This window comes from Anoplolepis gracilipes, chromosome 6 (assembly GCF_047496725.1).
Source record: "Anoplolepis gracilipes chromosome 6, ASM4749672v1, whole genome shotgun sequence".
NCBI classification, from domain to species: domain Eukaryota; kingdom Metazoa; phylum Arthropoda; class Insecta; order Hymenoptera; family Formicidae; genus Anoplolepis; species Anoplolepis gracilipes.
The window spans coordinates 8,302,124-8,322,142 of record NC_132975.1 but is presented as its reverse complement, the minus strand read 5'-3'; the positions used below and the strand labels follow the sequence as shown (position 1 = coordinate 8,322,142).

Sequence of the window (20,019 nt, the reverse complement as noted above, 5' to 3'; positions counted from 1 at the left end):
TGACTATAAACAGGATTTTAGTCGAAGACGGAATGGAGTATCTTTATGATTTCTTTGTGATTAGAGGAAGCAGCGACCCTTTGCGATGCAACGATACGAGTCCTGGAACAGGTTTAATGTACGTGAGTTCGACACGCGGTCGCGGTATCGATGAGTCTCGGTCGAGTAGATAAAATCGCCCGGAATAATGCTGCCTGCGTTCATTTTTCTTGTGTCACGACCGATAAACACTCGACTGTAACGATGTCACAAATTATTGCTCGCAAAAATGGGCTGGCGCATTCAAATGAGAAAGTGGGATGTAATAGGCCGCATAATTATACGCCACGATAAGCTGGTTAAGACGATAATGATAGGCCAGGCGCGCGTTTATGAATTTAGCAGCACTTTCGCGGACACGCAGCGCGGTTCGCAAAATTATTTTAGATAATGTCGCGCGCGAGAGAGAGCGCTCTGCGGTCGACACTTTTTATTAATATGCGTTATAATGCGTGCTATAATGACGCGGGAAATACTCTTAAGTTAATATGTTCATATATACATCAAACAATTAATGTCTAAAATTAAAACTCGAATCGTAGTTCTCATATCTAAATTCTACTTTTTTAGAACCTTTTTTCCTAGCATTAATTGCTCAAGACTTTTTAAAGATGTTGCTCAATCGAACCTCCGCACTTAATCGGAAAAAATCGAATCCACACGAAAGTCGCGTAAAACCGAATTGTTTTCCGATCGATCGTTCAAACGGAGCGTTCTAAGCGTACAACGTCGAGCCGTAAGCCAAACACTCGCTTCTGATTGGTCGTCATATTCCTATTATTCTTACGGGAAAGCGCCTGCAGGATAAGCCGCTCAAGAAGTATACGATTGGTCAACTTATAAGACACATTATATCTACCTGCAGCAATGGAAAAGAAAAAGAGCGGGAATGAACGGGAAGAGTTTCTTAATAAGCACAAGAAAATAAGAGAAAACAAGTAAAGAGGATTTGCCAAGATTTTCGATTTTCCGTAAAACCTAGTCTTTGATAAGATTGTAGGTATTTTTATACCTCAACCAAGTAAAAAGATTCCTTTAAATTAATCATAATTGTTAATTTTAACTAGTTTTAATTACGAATGATTAAAAAGTATTATTTATTTATATCGATATACCTTTGTTCGGCATGTGACTATAATTTTTCTTACTGAGAAAACATGAAAATAAAGATATTTTACCTTCATTTATAACATACATGTAGAATAAGATTTTAAAAAATACATTAAATATGTTTGAAAATATCATTATTTTAATCACATTTGCAAAAATTAATATTGTTTCTAAAATGAAAAGTATACATATATATTTTCTTTAAAATTGATTGTAGCAATGCAAATTTTTGTATTTTGTTGGTGAATTAATGTGTTAATGCGTTGCAATTTTCGCGGATAAATATATGCAGATTTTCTGACCAATTATACAGTTCTCATATCTCGTTGCTAGTTAAGAATATGTTATTGTCATGTGCAATATACTCGTGTAAACGTATTCGCAGCAAGAAAGTCTATACGACGAATCGCGAAGTGTCTGTGCGGCGAGACTTAATGGCTCTGTTAATGTGTACCTCTGGTAATTAGTATAAAATTGCTCGCAATTTATAATTTAATTACGGCCACTCCCACCACCGAAAACATTTATTCACGTTCGCGGATTCGAGTTTGCAACTGGATATTCCCGCCGTGAATGCCAGCCGTCGTTCCGCCGCGTCCAATGGAAACAGATTACGTTAATTATCGTCCTCCATATATATTCCTGCTTAACTCCCTTTGTTTTTGCAACTGAAATTATGCTGCCAGCGTACCATCTATCCTCGAGAGCTCGACCGAACCAACACCTCTTCTCTAGTTATATCTCGGAAGACGTTACAGATTTAGCACCATTAAGCTAACAATAATATCGAACAATAATATGAAAAGTAAAACTGAAGAAGTCTAAGAAACTTTTAAATTAAAAATTAGAAATCAAGTATAAAAAAAAATCTAATGCAAAAAAGTAACGTACGTATTAACGCTTATCTGTCTTACCTAAAGTAAGAACAGATTTCTTTTTTACGGAACGTGTGTCTCTAAAATTTAGATGTTATCTTTTTTTCAGTTTTCTATTCAAGTACTGATGAACCAGTTCAAGAAAAGAATATTTAGCACAAGAGATGGATTGAGACGGGTCGTAGTAATTCTTAACGGTTTCAGAAATTATGCGCTCTAATTATGCGAGCTCGAGAAAGTGAGAGAGGAATGAGAGATGGAGAAAAGCTATTTTAGTGTTTTAGAGAGTCCACGGAATGACTAATTGCAGCGCTTTGCAAATTTGATTGCAATTCTTTGCGAAATATCGAAAAAAAGAATAAAAGATAAAAGAGGATAGGCTGAAAATGGAAGTAACTGTTTAGGAATAATTATTAGAAATAATCTCTCACTATCAAGACAAAAAAAAAAAAAAAAAAAAAAAAAACAAACTGTGAGATAATTATAGGACAAAACAGTTTACGAGATACGTGCATATATACCTCTGTTTACATACGTGTATATATAATACATGACGGTAATAGATAGTTGGTCGTTACTCGTGCTCTGTTAGAACTGTTCGAAATTATAACCTCCGCGAATGTTTTACCACGCCACCGAGTATTGTGTACGAAAGTCCGTTTCCATTTTTCTCGGTAGCTCGTGCGTCTCCATTTTTTCGGATCCTAATACAAAACCGTCGAGAATTTATGCTTTACTTAAGCCGACAAACTTGGAGTTTGCGTGACACTTTCGGAAATGTTGATCAGCTTAATTAATTTATTACCGTGTACGATGACTTTTGACCAGAAGTTGCTTCAGGTGACCTGATTTTTTAGATCGCCCACGTGTGTAATTAATTATGCAGTGGGTTCTAATCAACGTTTGATGTTATTTTAAGAGAAACTATTTCTCTTATGACGCTTTTTATTATATTTTTTCGCAAATAAGAAAAATAAGAGTTTTTTAAATAAAAATATATAAAAGACTTTTATCTCTCTCAACAAAACATTTAACTAATTATTATTATTTTTTTCTATAAATTTGTATAATTATTATTCTTAAATATTTTGTAAAATGTTTATGCAGGACATTACGTTTGGTTAACAGTTTATACAGTTATATATTCTAATTTATTAAAACATTTTAATGTTTAATATTAGTAATGGAATCTTATACCGCCATTATTTTCTCCAAAAGAATAGTCAAAATGTAATCGTAAATCGTATTCTTTTATTTTTCTTTTTAAAATGTAATTACGCACGCAAGTTAATTAACATTAATATTAGTTATTGATAACTCCACAGAAAGAAATATATCGACCAATTTAAAAATTCATAAATAATAAGATTTAATATAATAAACATTTTGTCTCTTTAAATATGTAAAACATAAAAGTCTTTTGGGCGGTTAAAATATAATTAAAGTTTAGTAGAAAAACGTTTTAGAAAGCAAAATATTTAATATGTTCAAAAATATTTTAAAAATTCGTACAATTTATAATAAAAGTATGATAACACCGATTCGTGAAATAGTTAGACTGTTCTTTTAATGAAGACATGCTGCCGAAAGAGGTTTAATCATTCGAAAAAATCGCGCTACTTCCTTCTTTTCAGCAAAGATGCACTTCGCCGCGCACAACAGCGGCTGCATTACAGTGGGTGGCGCATTAAAATGTTTGTTTTTCCTCGGGCGACGTTAACTCACCGGCTCGCGCTCCGTTCCCTAGAAACGCCTCGCCCGTAAATAACACTTTCTGCGCGGGTGTCACATAACGTCTTCTCGCTACATGGACTTCGTTTCAGGCACGTTTTTGCGGCGACCTGCGACGACGCATCGTCATATTCCTGGCACCGGCGCCAGATTCCCGGCGCTAGTTAATAAACTAAGAGCAAGAGGAATACTAAACGAAAGAGCAGGAGGGGGAAGGTAAAGCGCAGAGAGGAGAGGAGAGGAGAGGAGCGAATAGAAAACTTGTATTAAAGTGCACGTCAGGATTGGACCTGGCGAACTTACAGGCCACGCTGAACTTGGCTTCTCACTTTATGAAATACAACCCGATCTTCGTGCAGCCTCTCCATTCGACGAACTCGAGTGCCTCCGAAATGGAAGAAAGAGAGAGAGAGAGAGAGAGAAAGAGAGAAGAAAGATATGTCAAAGCAGAATGTAAGAAAGAGAGAGAGATGTAAAGAGAAGCAACGAACACTTGCCACACCCGTAGCTCTGAAATCATTTCGTGCTCAGACTTCGAGTAAACTATCTATCTTCGAGTAGTAAATCGACAAATTCTCACACACACATACACAGAAAGAGAGAGAGAGAGAGAGAGAGAGAGAGAACTTATCGCTCTCTCGGCGTACATTTCGTACGTTTCGCTTCAGAAAACGCATTCCCTTCTTTACTACTTTTCTTACCTTCCCAGACTCACATATTTTCTTTCTCATTCTTTTCTCCTCCATGTTCATTTTTTGTTTCACAGAATAACCGAAACGGACGTGCATCGCGACGAGGTCAGAATTCTCCGTGTTTGGACCGTGTTTTCCGCGAGAGGAAAATTCAATGTAACAGTGAGATTACTGAAATTATGAACGCGCGAGACATTGTTTTCAGTGAATTTTTTTATTTGATCCTACACTCTACATACTTTATACTTGCAAATATCTATTGAGGAAAAAACATCGAGGAATAATAAATAACGAGTAGGAAATTTTGAGATTGCCTAGCGTATTCTGTATATTATCAATGATTAACTGTATTTTCTCATCAATTTAATCATAATATTAATATAATAGTAATGCAATGACGTAAACGTCATTGCATTTTGGAGTGGACTCATGAAATATATGTAAGGCACACATATATATGTCTATGCGTGTGTGTATGTGTGCATGTCATATCTATTAATGATTATTAATTGCGATCAAAATGTGCCAATATAGAATTAAATGACGTTTATCGCAAACCACGAGAAATGCGTATGTGCGTGACATTAAAATTTCAATTGTAAAATACAGAAGATTTCGCGGTACTATCACAAAATTCAATAAAATGTCATCCTCCTCCATATCGCAATACAACATTTCATACAACGATCATGGCGGATCGATTTAATATCGCACGCAGACCTATGATATTTCAACTAATTCACTAGTAACCACATATAGCAGGAGCATTGAATTGATAATATCTATAATATACATTCGGAAATAACCCCTGCAATCGACGGCAGACGCCACCTCACTCATTCTCTCTCTCTCTCTCTCTCTCTCTGTCTTCCTCTATCTCCTTCTCTCTCTGATATTCCGTGCGGGGGGAACTTCGGCAATAATTCAACGCGCTTTTTGCGCGCGTCGCGAATATAGATCGCAGCCTCCACACGCGCGCGTGCGAATCGATCGCGCACCGTCGCTTTTTGCGGTCGCGCCAAGCGATGTTCGCGGCGGAGACAAATGAACTTGGGTCATGATCATTTTTCCAATTTCGCTCGACGACTTCTTGCCAAGCAGCGCGATGGGGCGAGTCAGTTGAAAATAAAAAAAAAAAAAAAAAAAAAAAAATACCGCGTTTAGGAGCGCGCATGTGACTTTTCCGAACTGTAACTTGGAACGCTTTTTGCCTTTGTCGTGCCCGTAATACAAAGCTTCCATATCCCCACGCGTGCAGATCGTTTGTTGCGCGACAAACGTTGCTTTTTGATATGCGATTTTCACCTTCGTAAGCATTTTATGCGCTCAGAATTCGAAATAATCCTTAATTCTTTTTGTGATAAGTATATGAAATATAATATCAAAGCAAAAATCATTATTAAATAAAATTTACATATGTTATCAATATATATTTTAGCATTTGCGTGTCAATAATTTAGTCTAAAATCTTTGCACTGCGAAATTATCCTTCGAAGAATTCATCTGAATAAGATAAAATCAACTCACCCATTCGTTCGCTATCCTTTTCTACGATCTTCGGCTGACGTTCCTCTTCTTCCTTTATTCTCTCTCTCTCTCTCTCTCTCTCTCTTTCTCTCTGATGCTTGCCCTCTCAGATTCCCTTGCCCTGCGGCTTTTCCTCTCTGTTCCTTTCTCTCTTCTGTACAGTCTCACTCTTTCTACTCATCTCTACTGTCCTTCTTTGATTCTTTATATCTATCCTTCGCTCTCTTTAGCTGAGACTCTCTCCAGGCAATCTCGCTCGATAGAGCCCGCGTTAATTTGCATAGCCACTTCGAGAGCCATACGATCAACGGCCGCTGTAACTGGTGTAATATTGTGCTGGTATCAACCTATCGGCCGTATCCCTATAGTCAGGAAGCGATATGACGCTAATTTTTTTCTTCTACCCATCGCACAATTGTTTGAAACTTTGTATAGCGTCTTCGCACATCGTTTTGGCTGAAATAACGATGTTGTTGTATTAAAAATTTACAAAGATGTAAACATATATATGTATATATTAATACGTATATGGTATTATATATGGACATCATTTATAGCAACGTATTACAAAATGAGAAATAAAAGAAAAAAAATAGCAATTTCATTTATAACTTACAACTTATAGCATTGTTTTTTTATTTATTTTTTATATTTTATATATAATTTAAATTGTATCCTTATTAATTAATTATTAACAGAATAAACTTTCTAACAAAGCTATTGTAAAATTTTGGCTCTTTATATTAGGTTAACCCTCTTTTTTTACATTTTCGAAATAAAAAGTCAAGTTACTTCCAAAAAAGTAAGCTCCGATCAAACACTTTATCGTTCAGTTATGTCAATTCCCGAGGGAAAAGATCTCCACACTTTTCGAAATTCAAGGCTTTCAATTACTCCCACAGATAAATTAGATCGCGATCGGTAGATTAAACCGGTCCGGTTCGAGTGCGGCGGTTATGACTCGTAAAAATCGAGTCGCATCGATCAGATGGTGACCTGTACGAGGATTTTCTCTCTCTCTCTCTCTCTCTCTCTCTCTCTCTCTCGGAGAGTAGAGAGATATATAAATGGCAAGCAGAGAAGGAGAAAAAAGAGGGAGGGACAAAATATCCGTGGGTCGATGGCTCGAGCCCGATGTCACAACGAATGCCTTATCGATATCATCCTGTCGAACGCTCATACACGAGATATTCCGCATAGCAATGTCTCGGTAATTGGATACACGATCGAGCCGCGATGGTTTTCGTGTCGAAACTCGATCCGATTCGCGAACGACGGATCCAGAAATGTCCCGCGCAGGACGCACCTGCCTGTTTCGGCAGGCTATGATACGAATGACAATAGTATATGTGTATGTATACATATATAGACGAGTTTACACAACTACACAACTGACTCTTAACGGTTGTCCCAGATAAGTCAAGATAAGTGACTTATGTAAATAAGGCTTAGGGTCAAAATCGATCGTCTGTTTGAACAATGAATTCTTTTGAGTAATCTATAAACGCTTTATCTAACTACACACGAGTTCGATTCCAAATAATTTGAGAACGATTTTGTAAATTTTCACTCTGTATCAAAACTTTGAGTTTCATGCAACTGCATTTGCACTAAATTTATTTCTCATGACGTGTCTAATCAGAAACTTGCTCATATATTCATAGTAAATGATTAATTCAGTATAAAGTCGGCTCTTAATATGTTCCGTATACACGCAAACGTCATCGATTTGCAGATTTCGACGATGGAAACGACGTCGTTTGCAGATCGCCCGGTGCTCACAAGTTTGCGCAGATGATGCGATAAGTCTTTCGAAGTCATCAATACTTTTCACTGTGATCATTTGAATGAAATATTATCGCGAGCAGATGCGTTCTTCTCTGGGCGGGAATGTAGCGATGCACTTGCACAGCCCGGGGCGAAATTAATACCCAAACTTCAAATGTCCAAGAAATGCGAAAGTTAAAGAGAAACGCAACGTACATTTTATTTCATTTTTAATCTCAATATGTTTTTATATTTCCTGTTTAAAGCGGATTCTGTGCTGAACGGAAGAAAAACACGGATTTCATATTAATAGAATTTTCTACTTAAGATGGAGAAAGAGAAAACAAGAACACATTCACGATTCAGAAAAAGAAAAAGAGAAAAAAGAAGATCAGCGTAAAAAGTAGTGCAGCTAAAAAACCGGAACTAATAACATCGAAGTAAAGAGAAAGATTGAATAACGCACTAGTATTATTTGCAAAAGATGCATTGCGAGTTTGTCTCGGTCGGATAGCAAATTATTTGATCGATACCTGATAATAATTCGCGTCGCCTGTAATAAGCCGATTGCAAAGTAATTAGTAATGTGTGCCGGTGACTGATTCTGGCGGAATTACGCGCCACTGATTAGCGCGATACTGTAATCCCCGTAAATATGATTACGGAGGAAATGATTATCCGCGTACCGAACCGACCGTGCATACCGATCGATAGTTATAGATCCATAAATAGATTCTTCGAGGATTCTGTAAAGCGGACGTGCAGCATCGCGGAAGTGATAAAATCGAGCAGATCGAGAAACGGCATGTGAGAATATTATTTACATCATTATATCTTACACGCGAGATCCGAATGTAATTTAATATCTTGCAGAAAAAATTCTCTACTATTTTTCATAGAAAAGTTAATATAAAAATATAGCTTTTTGCGATAAAATATCTTGTATTATATGATACGCTATTATTATATATATATATGATACGTTATATAATGCAAGTGTTAATAGTAGTGGTGCATTTTTTTCGCTCAAAGCAATATCAATATAGAATAATAATTAAAACAATTATAAGAAGCAAAACAACTCCGGAAAAATACATCAACATTTGACAAATTGACATATAATTGTATGAAATGTTTATTGCCTGCAGTTATTTTATAAATCGATGGAACCTACACCGATAACCATACATTAATTACAATTTTACTATTTCAACTATGTGTACATATTGAATACAAAACATTATCTCGTGATTGCATATCATCGTGCGTATGGTTAAGAAATTCACTTTAAGAATATCGAGTTATATTTTTATCAATTGTAGAACGTTTCCTATGTGTTCACCGATACACCTGAAATTGTGCATTGCGTCGGTAAAGTTCGGCGTGCATTGAAATGTTCCTTTGTGAGGATGACTTATGTAGCCATAAACGAAATGATAGTAGCAGATCGGGGATAAAGGGAATCGATGGTTGGTTCATGTCATGAAATAGACGCAAATACGAGAAAAACGAGCTCACGGCTCACTATCGTTCAGCCAGATAGACCCTAATGCTTACGCAGGAAATTTGTGACCCATTGGACCGGACTCGTGAGGGTGCAAAGCAAATGTTTTCTTTCGATGTCCTCCCTAATGCACACATTTAAGTGTACTTCGTTCAATCTATAACGGTGGCGGCGGCGGCGAGCGCAAACCCGGAGCGCATCCTATCGGGACAATATTATCTCGAAAAATATTTAACAGCGATATTTGGGTTTCGATTTTATTTAATATTACGTCCGCGACGCGAGAAATATTCGGCAAATAAAATTGCACAGTTGCTACAAGAATGTATAACGATTGGCATATGAGATTCCATCTGTTTCCGATCAATTTCGACTACTTTCGGAAGGATTAAAGTATTTCTATCAATAAAGAAAAACGCGAGGCAGAGACGCTTATATTAATTTTAAAATGCTTTTTCTTCATATATTTTTCATATTTCTAAAATGTCTTTTCAACATTACTTGCTCTCATCATACCTACGTCTCTCCGATAGGTTCTTTTGTAACGAGAATCGTATAAGAAGTTTGTAACATTATCGTGACCAACGTGTGCGAATATATCGTCACAAAAAAAAAAAAAAAAAAAAGTTCTCCGAGAGAACTTATTTAATCGCGATTGCTATCGATTTTCCGTACCAACTTATATGCCAGTGGCGCGGGAAGCCGTGACGCGAACTCGAGATCCTGCAGAAGCTGTGATAAGATTTCAATGATGAAACGGCGAGCTACGCCGATGGCTTCAATCACGTATGAAGTGATCGCAATGAACGTTTACAGTATTGAAAGGCATGCTTCTACGGCGCGGACGCTATAACTCGTACCTTGCCATTAATATAATCTCGTATAGATCGTTTTAAAGTTCCGCGCTGCGAAGAAGTAAGAGCCGGCTGTTACTGCTGATCTGTTCAGCAGTCTCGTTCGCGATGCAAATTGATTTGCAATTAATCGCGCCGCTCTGCGAGATTCAAAGATATTGTGTGTGCGCATACGTTTTACAATTTTGCGATTTCGTATTAGTTTGTGACTTCTCTTTGATGCATATATTACTTTACGATTCACATTTTAAACGTTATTAATTTTACATGATATTCAGGAGTATTTAGTCAGGCGATATGAATAATTATCCAATTAATTATATCGCTACAGAATCTAAGAATAGAGCATCATATTTGCGTTTTCTTCTTATCCAAAGTGTTAATATTTCTTTTACATTTAAGTAAAAAATAAACCATATTCTCCTAAATAAAATTTTAATTTTAGAAGTAGAAACAAAAAGAGATTTAGTGTGCTATTAAATTATATATATGTCAGTAAAACAATTCTTTTGTCGGAAAAAGTATCCGCGTACACTTTTCTTCGCACGCATTAAGAGCCTAACACGCAATAAAAACGCGTAAAGAAAAATCCGGTGCGCTTTTAGTGGAACGCGGAACGCGTGAATTGAGCGTGATCGTGCGCGATTTCTCCATCCGTAAATGAAAATTCCCGTCTGCATTGATATGCATCTACAAGATTCCGACTGCGCTCGACGCGCTCTCGGCGTTCATTTCGTGCGATTTCAGGACTTTCCGGCGGAATCTCGTAAAAGCGAATTCTTCACGATCGCTTGCATCACCGTACCACCCTCTTAGAATTGCACCCCTGCATCGTTCGCCTTAAAGACAAGTTTTGGAACTGCTTATCTTATCCTATTTTTCTACGGCAAATTCATGATAGGAAAATTATTATCGCAGATTTTCGATGTGGATGTGAAAGATAAAAATTCAATATATATAGAGTGTGTACTCAAAGTTTCATACTTTCTTCAGGTGTCGCATTTCACATTCGATTCATTTTTGTGAATCAATATATTTTTAATAAAATCTTAAAAAAAAAAAAAAAAATATAAGTTTTCTACTTTCGAGTGATTTTAATGAGTAACTTTTCTAAATATACTTATTACTGGCTTTAAATTATTCTTAATCAAAAAAGAAATTTATTTTATTTAACTTAAATTTAATTAAATCAAACATGCTTTATATATTAACATAAAATGAGTGTAAAAATAAAAACGAGTCAAATTGTTTTCTCACGAAAATATGATATTTCCATTTATCCATTTTCTTTTTTATGAGAAACATTGATTGTTTAGTATTCGAAAAATATTACTGTTTTATAATATTTGCATTAAATAATAGTCACTTGCTTTGCTCAGAAATAATCGCTTGTGTAACTTTTTTTTAATGGATATTTTGTTTCTGCTCTCCGGCAAATAACACTCGAATTATTTGACAACGATCACAGATCGGGAATTTTTGCTAATCGACCACGGGTTTTGTGCGGAGCATTTAACACACGACTGATCAATTCATTTCATAGATCCTCCTCCCCACATCGCTTTTATTTAATAAAAGAGCAAACCGGATCAAAATATGACATCGAGGACCGATAAGTCCAGTTTAAAAAAAGCGATTGTGAGCAGCGAGGTGTGAAAAAATAATTCGCTGGCGTATATTGCGAGCATGCAAATCTCGTTTTTGCTAGTATCATCCGGTACACAAGAAACAATGAATTTCGATGAATCAAAAAAGGGGAAAAAAAAGAAAAAATATGAGCTCCGAGGATTAACTAGCGCTCCCGGCTACGGTTGAAAATGAAATCTCTCACAGGACGATAATTATATAAACGATTTCTGGAATCGACAATTTATGATGAACATAGCTCATCTTAATTACTACTTTAAATCATTATTTATCACTATTACCGTGTTATAGTGCAATGTAATCGTATTCACTATAAATTCCTCCTGCGTCCGATCCAATTAATTTCGAGAACTGGCTAATTACTACACATATTACACTGTTTTCCATCCCATTTCTCGAATTATACTATGGCAATATATTACGATTATTATCGATTATTTTAAACCTTCTTGAGTATTTGTAGTTGAACAAATTGAGAAAAAGAATCTCTTTTCAATTTGCGTTTTCTATTGAATAATTTCTATGGCCAATTGCTACTCATTATCTTATGTAACAAAATCATAAAGGTAATTTTGAAGAGATTTCGTTCCGTCTATGTGTAATAAATATAATTAAATATTTATATATAATATATATAATAAATATTTATAATTAAGCTTATATTCAGTCAACTTGCTATATTCTCTCCTCAATAATTTTATACACACACAAAATATTTTCTTAAATACTCTATTTAAAAAATTGTGAATTAATGTAGAGACTGTTAAAAGAAAAAAAGAAAAAGAAAAAAGCTACAAGATGTCAAAATACTATAACAAATTATATTACGAAAATATAGCAACATAAAGTTCTGTGTTTTATTTAAAAACAAATAAGCTTTTGAAATGTACATGCGCCAATAAATCAGGATCATTCTTTAGAAATTTATTATTTAGTTCTCAAGTATGTAATGCTGAATGACGTCGTCACCGTTACTCCACTGCACGAATGATATTGCGTTCTGATTATAGTAATCGAGAATGTCATGATGAGAGTTATCATGCGACATCAACTTCCAAAAAACGTTGAAAAATATTATCATATTTACTGTAACCTGTGCAGATGACAATCACCCGCTATCATTTTATGATACCACGTGCCATTTCAATTTGCATTTCAATAAAAAAGATCACATTTCTCGCTAGAACTTACATGATTATTAAATTTCTATAAATACAGATTAAAATAATGAAATTTTAACAATTTCGGCTTATTAACAAGAATAAAAGTATTATCTATAGTAGATCTATGGTTCTTTATTGTAATAATTTAAAATATCATTATAAGATAAATATTTCATTATGATAAAAATAAAATAATTAAGTGCATCAAGTATATCAGAGTGGAATATTTTTGGTATGTCTGTGTTTCTTTGCTAGAACAAATCTACGTTTATACAAGACACAATTATTATTTTAAGTGATAAATTTACATAAAAAATGCGAAAAAAATTTCTTAACATGTGTGATTTGAAATATATATTATGAAATTATAAATTTGCCACATTCACATAATCAATTCACTGTTTTGATGCAGAGTGTAACAATCTTTAAATGCATCATGCATTTTAAATAACAATTAAAAATGTAGAAAGATAGATATATAGAAAGATAGATATGGATAGATAGATAGATAGAGAGATAGATAGAGAGAAAAAGAAAAAGAGGAGAAGGAGGAGGAGGAAGGGAGAGAAAGATGCATATATAAATATATAACTGTAAAAAAATAACTGATAAATATACTATATCATAGAGTTGAACTCAATCGCACAGCTGATTACAATAGTTATTTGTTGTACGATATGATATTGATTTTATGACATATATGCGCTTTAAAGATCTAACCATACGTTTTATCTTTCGAATTTTATTAATGTAGCAAGATTTTCGGTTCGACCTTCCATCTGGAATATAAATTTACTTGAATGTTCCACCTCTTGCCGAAAAATAATTAAAACGTTCGATTAAGATATAAGATGCAGGTATAATTCATACTTGACAACGCGCCGTATTCTCGTGGATGATTTTTAGCGGCGATACAATACGTATATATCTCGCGCAACGTCAGCGATTATGTATTATATGTTGGGTGGTGTCTTCTCGATCGCGATTGGCCGTAAATTATACGGTTGCACGACCGCATATGGCTACGCTGATTGCACTCGCCTCAAGTCGGTCCCGACGGATATGTTTAATTCCATACTCGATAATGCAGCATACGTAATTAAATTGCCGAGTTTCACTGCTAATTAATAACTATTGTACATACGTGCACATTTGTTGTCATTAACACATATCGCGTGTATTAGAACGTAATCAGGTTTCTATTTTCGTTAATGAAGCGTATTGTATATATTTTATAAGTGCATCTTTTGCCTCGTGCAAAAGTTAAACGGTAACAAATTTATAATTTAATAATATATATTTCAAATCACACATGTTAAGAAATTTTTTTTCGCATTTTTTATGTAAATTTATCACTTAAAATAATAATCGTATCTTGTGTAAACGTAGATTTGTTCTAGCAAAGAAGCACAGACATACCAAAAACGAAAGCCTCAACATGCAATCATTATATCGACTAGTTAAGAAGTTTCCCGACGACAGCCCGATGGAAACCCGGATCATTGTCAATTTATAATGACGTAATCATAAAGACGAGCCTCTAACGATCGGATCGTGTTTCTTAGAGATGTCGATTCACGAACAATGAGACGTGTATTTTCTTTCCGGCCATAATCAAGCAATGGGATTATGGCAGCTCGCTACAAAACCCGCGGATTATGTCATTCATAAACTTCCTCGACAGCTTTCCTTGTTTGGACACCATCGTTCCTTTTCCTCCCTATATCGATTCTACTTTTATGCGTGGGTAGAACGCGATTTGTTTCGTGTAATTCTCGAACTATCACGACGAATCTTTACGTTGTACGATTAAGACGAAAAAAACATGTTTGATTTGCCGATGTCGAATAAATTTGTCATATGGCATGAATTATGGCAAAAAATAATCACCATCATTCACTAGTGAAATAAGAAATCATATAATAGGGTAGCGTGATAACTTATCTAATAATAATAACAATAAAATCTATACTGTAATAGTAACTACTCTAACAATAAAATTAATCACATCGCACGTGACGTAATAAAAGATACCTATCTATAACGTATTTATACATATCTCACGTGACATATAATAACGTTCATAGTTTTACTCCCTAAGTTTTGTTGAAATCTCATCGAGTCGTCTTATCGATAGCGACGCGGGTTATTACCACTCGGATATATTAGACAAGGGGCGATAACTTATCCGCGGTGAAGGTGACTATCAGATACTGTCACTGGTTCACGGTGGTAGGATATTGTTTTTAGGCTGCGGTTTTGCCCCGGTCTCTCTCTCCCTTTCTCTCCTTAGTCTCTTCTATCTCTCTCGTATTCTCCTGGGAAATTGGACCTGGAGCGGCGCTAGCAATGCTCTCTCACTCGCCGCTCATTTATTATCGTTGCTTTACCTCTGGGTGGCCAAATTTACCAAACGTTGCGGTTCGGCCTCCGAATGCGCCCGCCGTCGCGGTGGACGACGTCATTCAACGTTACACGGTTGAAAACTGAGCGATGAATCGCATCCATCGCCCCGACCCAGCTTTATAAGTTTAAAAAAAACACTTCATATTTGTGCCATTTTTCCTCTCTGATTCTGTATTGTTGCGAAGTGAGAAATCAAAGAACGTTTCTGTGAGCAAAAACAATTTACGCGTAATATTTTCGTCATTGAGGACACCCGTAATATATTTATTATTAATTTTTAAATGTTTAAAAACAAGAGATAAAACTTTTAATAAAAAAAAATTATGTACATAAAAGGCAGTTAATCATATCTTAAATAACTATTTGAATCAGAAATGAATATTAATTTGTAAATTAAACGAAATTATTGAATAATGCAGTTTTCATATTCCTGTAATACACATGTCATATCTTATACATATTGTCTAGTTTATAATATAATTATGTTATAAAATATATTCTCTCTCTCTCTCTCTCCCTCTACATATATTATACTATATACATATGCTATATGTTTACTGTGCGTTTATCGATTGCTTTCCGCTTTTTTTTTTTTTTTTTTGCGTATAGTATAAAAATATTACATGCACATACATATTACAGCTTCAGGTCTCAAACTATCGATCAGCATCGAATCTTGTAGCAGTCAATATATTGAAAATTATGCGACATATTTATACTGACGTTGATATAAATCGACATTGTCAAACTCTATATTATATATATATATATATATACATATAATATATGTATAAATTTTTAATTTGACTTTTAAATATTTTTTAGTGTATTAATATTTGTATTTTATATCGTTGTTCTACAAACTCTCTAAAATTATATTAAACTACTTTTTAATATAATTTGATATTCACATACTACATGTATTTCTATCTTTCATATTTTTGATATTATTTGGCAAGTATAATAACGTGCAAAGAAGACTTGCACGCATTTGTAACACTCTTCGACAAATTCTCGTCTAACGCAGAGAAATATCAAGAGTCTCACAAAGGTAAAAACGTTGGCAAACACGGGAAAAATGTAGCTCGCACGAAGCTGCGGTGTGCGAAGATGAGAACATCAGTGATATATCTTCATTGTCGTTTTCGCTCTTTCGCGAATTTATTCTACGTCTTCCAATCATGGAATCACGAAGACTAAGAAGGTGACGCCAAGTTGTCAACCTTCGGAGATGCATCTTGCTTATCCAACCGACAAATGCACATACTATTTGCAGTTTTTTATATGACTTGTATGATTTATCTTAATATAATTCAATGGATCCAAATAAGCCTCTTTCTAACTTTAACGTAAATTAATTTAAAAATTGTTATGCTCGCGTAATAAATATTGAAACATAAAATATAATATTCACAATAAACCGTTAAATATTCAATAAATGTCTTGGGAAAAATGTTGATGTTGAATGTTGATGAGATATATATAATTTTAAAACAATTTACACTCTTTTGCATAACAACGTACAACTATTCTCGACGTATTGCAGATTTACAGATCAATATTGAGAGAAAACATGGCACGAAATACGTATATTTGGAAATCGTCGAACGATTGTTTACAAGATCGACAGCAAGCTTGTCCGAAATAAGGACAAGATGTTCTGCTTACACGTACGTTAACCTTAGTTCACTCGTGTGTTTATTTTCCTCTCTCTCACCGCATTTTATATATTCTCGCGCGGGAAAAATGGACCGGGAAAATATGACGATGGAAGATGAACGTAGCGCGGATAACAAACCGGGTTCTTGAACACGAAGACGGCCACAACGGATACGATCGAGTAGTTCCAAGACCGCGGAACGATCAAACACACGCATGTTCCTGTGAATATCTTGATGTAACTGACTATGCTTTTGTTATAAAAAGAAAAAAGAAAGAAATATCTATACGGTTTCTCTCATAAAATCTAGTGGTAAATTTTTATGCTTTTTCTGTATATATATATACAATTTATTATAAAATATAATTTCTAGAAAAAAACAGAGAACATTAATTTTTACGTTACATAAAACATTAACATGAGTTTGTCTCAAAGTCTAATCCGTACACAGCATTTTTGAAAAAAATAAGAATATATATAATGTCTTTTTAAAAAAACAAAATAAAATATACAATATTAAAAACTATAAAAAAAATTCTATTCAATATAAAACATTAAAAATTGAAGAATATATGAATATATAAATTTTCGAATAGCAATTTAATGTTACGTTATTCTTTCGATTTTTTCATTCTGTTTTCAGTTGATCAATTTCGAATATTTTTGTTTCCATCACTTTATATAAAATGTTCTTATCAATATAGCTTTATAATTTTTTTATTTCATTTAGACAATTTTCCGAGAAAACAGCGAATCGTGTTATCAGATTTCTAGTAAAATAAGAAATTAACGTGCTAAATGCTATTAATGCCTCAAACTTTAAAACGGGCAGCATTTCTGATTTTTACTGTGTAAATTGAGTAAATAGGAGATGCAGTAAGTAAGAAGTGCGGAAAAAATACAGCGACAGTACACGGAACGCAGATATGAAATGCTTAGTTATGTTTCCTTTTATTAAAAATAGCTGGTTGAATTTCTGGTATTACGTTTTTATACCTATATACAAAGTTAATCCAACCTCGATTCTGCAGGGAAAGAAAATATAATGTGAGAGTATGTTGAAACAAAAATACCAACCAATAACACTTTATAACTTTTTTACATTTTTTGTCTTTCGTTTCCAGGTTACAATAATACGACCTAATATACTTATATAAATTTTATAACAAGCTAATATAAATATAGTAATATGTTTATATCACTTCAATTACATGAAATTAATATATAACATCATGCTATATTATGTTTGGAAAACTTTTTAAAATTAAAATAAAATCATTTTTAACATCAAAGTATTTCAAAGAATTACATGTAAAAAATTTTTACTTTCACAATAAAGATATTTATTTATTGCGGTGTCAATATGATCAAAATACGATCGCAACACTCTCGCGAGGATAAATCGGACACTGTATAGCGAGTTCTCGTAGGTGGAAACGGATTGACCTGCGGTCAAGGGTTACTGAGAAGCTCGAATGGCGCAAGAGAGGGTGGTTCAGGAAAAAAATACAGCGACAGTTCACGAAACGTAGATAGCGGCCGGCTTCACCTATCGCTCGCTTGTACTCGCGAGTTATAACGCGAAGAAAGGTGATTCAGAGAGAGAAAGAGAGAGAAGTTTAAATCCGTGTTAGAAAGAAAAAGACAGTAAGAACGTTGCCATGAAGAGAACGAGCCGTGAAGAGAAAGAGAGAATGCGAACTGAAGGTGGCCTACAAGAGAAATAGCGAGTGAAAGATATACGATCTCATAATTCGCTTCTAAACATCGCTAATTGCAACGCTGACCCTCTAAATCTTTTGGGATGCTATCTGCTCGCTCGAAAATGATCCTTCTCTCCTTCTCTCGTTGTCTTGTCTTCGTTGTTCTTATACAACCGTCGAGCCGGTACTCGACATCTCGCTCGTACATGCTCTTTCTTCATCGTGACTTGTCCATTTTTCAAATTGATGTAAGATACTACATGTCCAATGTTTTTTAAAGATGGAATGAAAAAGAGATGCAACGAAAAAAGATTGTTTTGACAAATAACGATTTGTATGACACACATTGTTTTCATGCAAGTAGATTATTACTTTATTGAATATTGTATATCATATTCGTGATTCGAATAAGATTATCATTCATCGAGGGATTATTAAAATTAAAATTATTAATATTAAGTAGTTGCGCCTAATTTAATACAACATTATTCGAATTTTTTGGATAAATTTTCCAAAGAATACATAATAGAACATGCTCTATATATAGGACGTATATAGGACAGACTAATGATAACTTATAAATAATATACACTGATGTTCAACTGAGTCTTTTAATAACAAAATCATAAAATTATGATAACATTATTTCAAGTAATAAAAAAAATTCTAAGATGGTATTAATTCTCTCATAACCCATTTAATTTCCATTTAAAATTAGTTACAAGCAATACAATTTTTAACTAATAACTGTAATTATCCGATGTTATATTTGCAAAGATATGATTCGAAGATATAATGTAAAATATAAAAAAATTTAACATAGAATATATATATATATGTATACACGAACATACATATATAAAATTATATGTATTGCAAAAAAAAATTGTAAATAATATTGAATAAAGATCACTTTTAAATGCATCGAAGAATTAAACCGAAGAATTAAATAAATTATCTGTTTTTGTAGGACAAAGAATTGCCATAAATTCTTATATTTCATCGTCATAATTACGAAATGTCAGATGTAACCACTCTGACCCGCTATTACGGAATTGCAGCATCGAATATTTAACGCGGTACCGCGTTTAATTCGTCGCGCTCTCTTACTCACGAGAGCGATATCGAGATAATTTCGCCGCGGCCGGATGTTTCTTTAATGGAGAGGAACGATCTATGCGTTGCGGGCCTTCGTCTCGTATCGCGCCGGAAATGAGACAGACTTGACAGACCGGCGCAACGCGCGCTTACTTATAAATCTTTATTAATATCTCGAGTAAGATACTGCATCCCTTTCTCCGATTACCCAAACCGTTTTCTCCGATTCTTCAGTTTCCCGGC

The 20,019-nt window shown here is 34.4% G+C and overlaps 1 protein-coding gene and 1 long non-coding RNA gene across 3 annotated transcripts in view; one reads left to right on the top strand and one right to left on the bottom strand.

Moving 5' to 3' along the window:
* LOC140666485 (latrophilin Cirl) overlaps window positions 1-20,019 on the top strand; it is a 418,870-nt gene that overhangs the window by 31,453 nt on the left and 367,398 nt on the right. The window lies entirely within an intron of this gene.
* Window positions 1-20,019, bottom strand: part of LOC140666492 (uncharacterized) — a 113,757-nt gene that overhangs the window by 80,359 nt on the left and 13,379 nt on the right. Inside the window, exon 1 of one of the 2 annotated variants that reach the window (XR_012046764.1) lies at window positions 5,975-6,050. The exons of the other annotated variant lie outside the window; for it this stretch is intronic. This is a non-coding gene — a long non-coding RNA (uncharacterized lncRNA). Of the gene's footprint in view, window positions 1-5,974; window positions 6,051-20,019 lie in introns of those variants that run through there. 2 annotated transcript variants of the gene reach the window in all.